We start from the raw sequence: 6,888 nt of genomic DNA on the forward strand, positions 1-6,888 counted from the left end.
TGTTGGTGGGTAGGTGGTCGTGGTGGTGTTGGTGGTCGTGGTGTTGGTGTCGGTGTTGTTGGCGGTCGTGGTGTTGGTGGTCGTGGTGTTGTAGGTGGTCGTGGTGCTGTAGTCGGTGGTGTTGTTGGTGGTCGTGGTGGTGTTGTTGGTGGTCGTGGTGTTGTTGGTGGTCGGTGTTGGTGGTGTTGGTGGTCGTGGTGGTGGTGTTGGTGGTCGGTGGTGTTGTTGGTGGTCGTGTGTTGGTGGTCGTGGTGGTGTTGGTGGTCGTGGTGGTGTTGGTGGTCGGTGTTGTGGTCGGTGGTGAGGTCGTGGTGGTGTTGGTGGTCGTGGTGGTGTTGGTGGTCGTGGTGGTGTTGTTGGCTGTGGTGGTGGTGTTGGCGGTCGTGGTGGTGTTGTTGGCGGTCGTGGTGGTGGTGTTGGCGGTCGTGGTGGTGGTGTTGGCGGTCGGTGGTGTTGTTGGCGGTCGTGGTGGTGTTGTTGGCGGTCGGTGGTGTTGGTGGTCGTGGTGGTGGTCGTTGGTGGGTTGCAAGAGGGTTGTGATGAGTTGGGGGGAGGCAGTAGAGCAGGTGGAGGGCGGGAGAGAAAGGGTGGAGGTGAGGTGGTGGTCCTTGAGGTGAAGGAGACACTGGACACTCCCCCTCCACCCCCATCTCCTCCCCCCTTCTCTCTCTTCCTTTATCTTCCTCTCTCTCCATTTTCCTTTCATTCACCCTTCTAACTCTCTATCTTCTTACCTATATACTTAGCTGTGTATATATGTATCTAATCCATCTATCTATCTATCTATCTATCTATCTGACTGGCGGCGGTTCTCAAGCAGGTCATAACACACACACACACACACACACACACACACACACACACGACATAAAGGTGATGAGTACTGGTGTTGTTACTTCAACTGACCTACATGACTGGCAGGTTGTGGCAGTAATAACGAGAGAGAGAAGGGGAAAAATAATTACATAAAAAGTGAGTGATCTGATACCTTTGTGTTCACTGAGAGAGGGAAGGAGAGGGAGGAAGGTGAGGAGAGGGGGGGGAGGGGTGAGGGGAAGAAACCTTACTTTCACTGGCTGTGGTCTGATCTACCCTAGAAATGAGGGGGGGTTAAATGGGGAAGGTGGTGGGGGGGTACTGTTATGATGCCTCCCTCTCTCACAAACAAGTCGAAGGGGGGAGAAGGAGGGGCAGTAAAAGGAGGTTGAAATTAAGGGCGGGTTGGAAGATTGGGTATGGGGGGAGGAAGGGAGTCTCAGGGCTTGGTGTTGTCACGTTAAGCTGTTAAATTGCATCAGGTTTTTCTTGCTTCACCAGACAGACAGACAGACAGACACAGACAGATCAGTCCTCCTCACAGTAAAATATCCACCAACGCCTTGTGACTGTCTGTATCAACCTGTAGTACACTGTAGCAGGTTACGTGTACCGTCCAGACAACACACACATGATGATGACGACGATGACGATGACCACCAGGCAACATGCAGCAACACCAGGAGCTGGAGTGAGTGAAGGGAGGGAGGAGGGAGGGAGGGGGCTGAGATAGTAAACAACAGTGACGTGGTTATACTCGTGTTTGATTGAGGGGATGACAATGAAGACACACTCACAGGATCTTTTAATTCAACCAGTGAGTATATGAGCTGCCTTAAGACGCCTCTCTCTCTCTCTCACGTACCAAACCAAGAGGAGTTGCATAACCCTGCACTAGACACATTCATATAATATATATATATATATATATATATATATATATATATATATATATATATATATATATATATATATATATATATATATATATATATAACACGAAACTCTCCTGGATGGTTCGACGTGTGGGCAGTGACTCATCAGCAGCCTAGACACAACAGGACACATGTGACACAACCCGGGAGAGATGTCGTGGTCCTTGCTGTTGTGGCCCTTGATGCTGTGGCCCTGATGATGTGGCCCTTGATGTTGTGGCCCTTGATGTTGTGGCCCTTACTCTCATGTTCAAGGCTATTAACATCCCAAGTTCCCCCCATCCGGGCACTTCCTCGAGGAAGACCACAAGAAACTCGTCTAACGCTGGGTTCACCTTGAGTGTACCGTTGTCAAGAGCACCGCCTTATGAGCGATCTTCCAGCCCGAGCATGTGACTGACTTTTACCTCCATAAGTTTTCACAACACAAAAATATACGAGATGAAGTCTGGTGACCTAATAAAGTCTCTTAACTCACAGATCACTGCAACACCTGTTATAAACTGAACTATAATCTCTGAGGTTTGGCTATAAAATGAAAGTTAAGTCAGATAAGAACTGTAAATTAGTATAGAAAGCATGGATAAAGTCCCTCTCTGACACCCGTGACACACATCACCACCACGAGTAACCAACAGCGCCTCGGCAGTTCCTCAACAACCCACCTCACCTACACTCTTGACCAAGGCTTCACCCACCTTCTCCCTCTACCGAGATATACTACGGTTATGAACGCTAACACTACACTACTTCCCCATGATATAAAACCTGAACTCTTGAACTAATGTGATGGAGGAGGATGTAGTACCCGAGGGAGATGGAACTAGCAAGATGTAGTGTGTTTGTTTAGAAAGATGATGTCTTCTGTCTTCTCAAGGGTGAATAACAGGGATGGAAGGGGGTTCAAGGAGGGAATGTGGATGATACTTCTTAAAGGGTGAGGAGGATGGAGGTTTTCTTTTCCAAACTACAGAACAGTGGACGGGGTGTTGCAGCGGTTCACGAGTCAGCCAATCAACCCCGCAGCCACCCAACGTGACATCAACACTGGATCAAGAGTCTTTTAAGATGGAAAGTTTCACTGACCTACTTCTTTACATACCCTACCTAACCTCTCCTATTTCTATGCATGTATGTCTATTTTCTTACTACCGCCATCGCCACAACTACCACCACAACTACTACCATCACCACAACAACTACCACCACCACAACTACCACCATTACCATTCTACCACCACCACCACAATTACCACCATCATCACTATCATCATACACCATCTGCTCCTGCATAATAACGAGCGTCTTACTTTCAACTGATGACAGGGAAAGTGTAGCATCTGACGCTCACACACACACACACACTTGTAGCACTCGGCGACTGTACCATTGTTTCGGAATTAATAAGACACAATGAGATGATGTGACTGAGGCGCTAATCGAACTCAGCAACAAGGAATTAACTGCATCATTAATTGCGAGAGGAAGATGTGGAACGAAATAAGACCCCACACACACAGGGACGGAACCACAGTAGAGAACAAAGAACATGTAACAGACAGACAACTTTAATGAGCAATAAAGGTAAGAGGGGTACCGTAGGGGCTTCTGCTGGGGCCATTGTTGTTTTATGATGGGTAAAGGTAGCGAGGTAGTATCACTTACCAGGAGGAGGAGGAGACTTTGTTGATTCGGATACCAGAAACCTTACATGTAGTGCAGTTGCGGAAATGTGTTCCAGCTCCCCCCTGAGGTAACCCGTGTCTCCAAACGGCACCGTCTCAGCAGAAGTATCACTATTATGAATAAATGGGTATTGGCTGTAACAACGGACGTGATTGATGGATAGGTGTGCGATAGGTGATATAGGTTGGCCGTTTGGAGACACGGGTTACCAAGAAGGGCTGGGCTATTCCATTTCCTAAGACCCCAGTAGGTTTTTGTTGGCCAATATACCACGAACACCACGAGACAGGTACCACGAATACCACGAGACAAGTACCACAGAACGGTAAGTGCGACGTCACGAGAAGTAGTAACTCAAGGGTCATTACGGTGAACTTTGTTGTGTTATCATGGCCGCCAAGTGTCACGAGAACGGTACAGGTATTAGTTTTTGTTGCTTCATGGAGAATTAGGTTGTATAAGAGATACCAAGGGGTGTTACCTCTGTTGTATAAGGAGTACACAGGGTTATTACAAGTACCGTGGCTGTTTCATGACTGAGGGGGTTTAGGGGTGGTACACAGGAGAAAACATGTTCTGAGAATGGTGTGGTGTGTGCAAGGTATCATGTATACAGTGATGTGTACAAGGTGTCATGTATACAGTGATGTGTACAAGGTGTCACGTATATGGTATCGTGTGAGTGATGTGTACAAGGTGTCACGTATAAAAGTGATGTGTACATGGTATCGTGTGTACTGAGGTGTGTACAAGGTGTCACGTATACAGTGATGTGTACATGGTATCGTGTGTACTGAGGTGTGTACAAGATAATGCTCACCTCACCAGCTGAGTAACAAGAAAGTCAGAAAGTGTTCATTATATACAAACACAGATACGGGCTTGCATGTGCAAGTCAGTGTGGCGTCTGTACATGCATTTCTTGTGTACATACTTGTCACGTGTGTACGGTGCTGTGTACACTGAGGTCCACGGGCTACTCCCCATAATCTAGGAGAAACTTGTGTGGTCTCCTTACTACATACATACTCACGGGTGCTAAAAGTAGGGGTGTGGGAAGCCCGTGACGATGCCCATGTTGGTGTCATGGTTTCGAGGCATCACGCAGGTAAACAATATAACTTTGTGTGTCTAAACTATCCCTTAACTGGGTCTTAATTTATTTAACAGTAATATTCCTTCCTCAAGCAGCAGACCGAGTGGAAGAGGTGGACAGTGTTATCCTCTGTCTTAAATACTTCAGTAATCATCAGTTTACAATCTTTCTTGTTTACTGATATTTTTTGTAATAAGTATTATTGGACCTTTCTCACTGTCTCTTGTTTACAGCGAGGCATCTGACACTACACTTACCGTCCACCACACCACCTTGCGCTAATCCTCGCTCCCTGACACAGCGAACAACACCCAGCACACACAGGTCTAAACTAATAACTCACAGCTGTCAACACATCACACAGGGACCAGTATACAGGGTACAGGTGGCACAGTGAAAATGGACCAGATGGGTTTGGTTGACAGTAATGTTCCCTCTAAGCTCAGCACCTGCACGGGGCCCCAACAGTGAATCACGTGTCGTATAATAAAGTGTTCTAGTTGCACATACGACAGCCACGGTAAGATGTCTACTTCATACAACAAACATCTAAAAAATCAACAAACACCGTCTACAATTCCATCTCTACAGTAGGGGAGTATGGTTGACAGGCACCTTGTATAAGTAACAGGGGAGTATGGTTGACAGGCACCTTGTATAAGTAACAGGGGAGTATGGTTGACAGGCACCTTGTATAAGTAACAGAGTATGGTTGACAGGCAACTTGTATAAGTAACAGGGAGTATGGTTGATAGGCTGTATAAGTAACAGGGAGTATGGTTGAAGGCACCTTGTATAAGTAACAGGGGAATTATGGTTGACAGGCACCTTGTATAAGTAACAGGGGAGTATGGTTGACAGGCACCTTGTATAAGTAACAGGGGAGTATGGTTGACAGGCACCTTGTATAAGTAACAGGGGAGTATGGTTGACAGGCACCTTGTATAAGTAGCAGTCTATCTCGACTGTCAAACCCAGTAATGGACACACCACCATCGCTTTCAACAAGTCTAGCAAGGACAAACTATTTGCTCGAACGACGGTAAAAAACAGAATCATGGTCGACACGTAAGGTTCACGTTAAGTACCAAGTCAGGGCGTACACCGTGAGAAAGTTACCGCAGGATACGCCAGGGAGTTGTCGAGCGTGTGTGTGTTTACCTTAGCGTGTAGTACACGTGACCACTGTACCTACCCTGTGGTCTGTCAGGACGGAGAGTGAAAATACCACAACACACACACACACAGTACGCACAAATCCACACGAGCACACACACTTACTTCCGTACACACAAAACAACAATATAACAAACAAGCATAAGTACACACACCCTTCCATGAGCCCAGCCAATGTATGTATCGTCCTCTTATATATATGGCAACTCTCCCTCTAGTCAGTTATAAGGTATCTTTACCCTGGAGGTTGAAGACAGATTAAGGAAGAAAAAGGCGGGAGGGCGGGGAATGAGATAATAACGGGTCATGGTCACCTTAATAATGTGGCTACTCCTCACCACCTGGTTGGAGAGAGAGATGGCAAGTAGGAAAATAGTCAATCCTTACACACACACACACACACACACACACACAACATTCATACTTCAAGCTCACCTATGCCTCCCCACCGTCTTCCTCCTAAATGCCACACAACGTAAACACAACGAAAAAGTGCAAGGGGCATGACAGATTATTCTCTCCCCTACTCCACATATCAAAAGCGCTCAACACACTGAGCCATTCGACTCTCACTGACCATCACCACGACCTCATCTTCAAATTTGGTAGAAGCTTCTACCATCCCCGACACCGGCCCCTACTACCACCTGAGATCCCCTGTCCGAGAATTTTTCGACACCACAACCGCATCCAGCCCATACGTGCACGGGCAGTCGCTATAAGAACAGCCCAGTCCCAACCATTGTAAAAATTATCAATAACATGTAATAAATCAGTGTATTCACTCCCAGTAAACACTGCTCTACACTGTCACTATGTTGAAATGAACTGTAGTTTGAGCTGATCCCCATCTAAGTTATTATATGTCTTATTTGTGTCAATTATGTCACTTGTATATTATTTGTAATTCGTAACCCATTCCCAAATATGTAACTGTATATTTTCAGCCTTCTGGCTGTAGCTCTTTCAATAAACCGTTAATTATTATTATTATTACACACACACTAGACGGGATATACACTTACTGTTCAATGTGTTTCTCCGCCAGCTACTGTAATATACCAAGCACCCGATACTTTAATTATACGGTATCTGTACCTATACATGTACCGAGTGCTTCATTTTGCAACTGTTCTTCGTATTTGTATCTGTAATTTTATATCTTTACCTTTAGTTTAA

The 6,888-nt window shown here is 46.1% G+C and overlaps 1 protein-coding gene across 2 annotated transcripts in view; it reads right to left on the minus strand.

Moving 5' to 3' along the window:
* LOC121863782 (centrosomal protein of 135 kDa-like) overlaps positions 1–6,888 on the minus strand; it is an 84,237-nt gene that overhangs the window by 23,344 nt on the left and 54,005 nt on the right. The gene's annotated exons all lie outside the window — the stretch shown is intronic.

This window comes from Homarus americanus, unplaced genomic scaffold (assembly GCF_018991925.1).
Source record: "Homarus americanus isolate GMGI-L3 unplaced genomic scaffold, GMGI_Hamer_2.0 scaffold48354, whole genome shotgun sequence".
Taxonomy (NCBI): Eukaryota; Metazoa; Arthropoda; class Malacostraca; order Decapoda; family Nephropidae; genus Homarus; species Homarus americanus.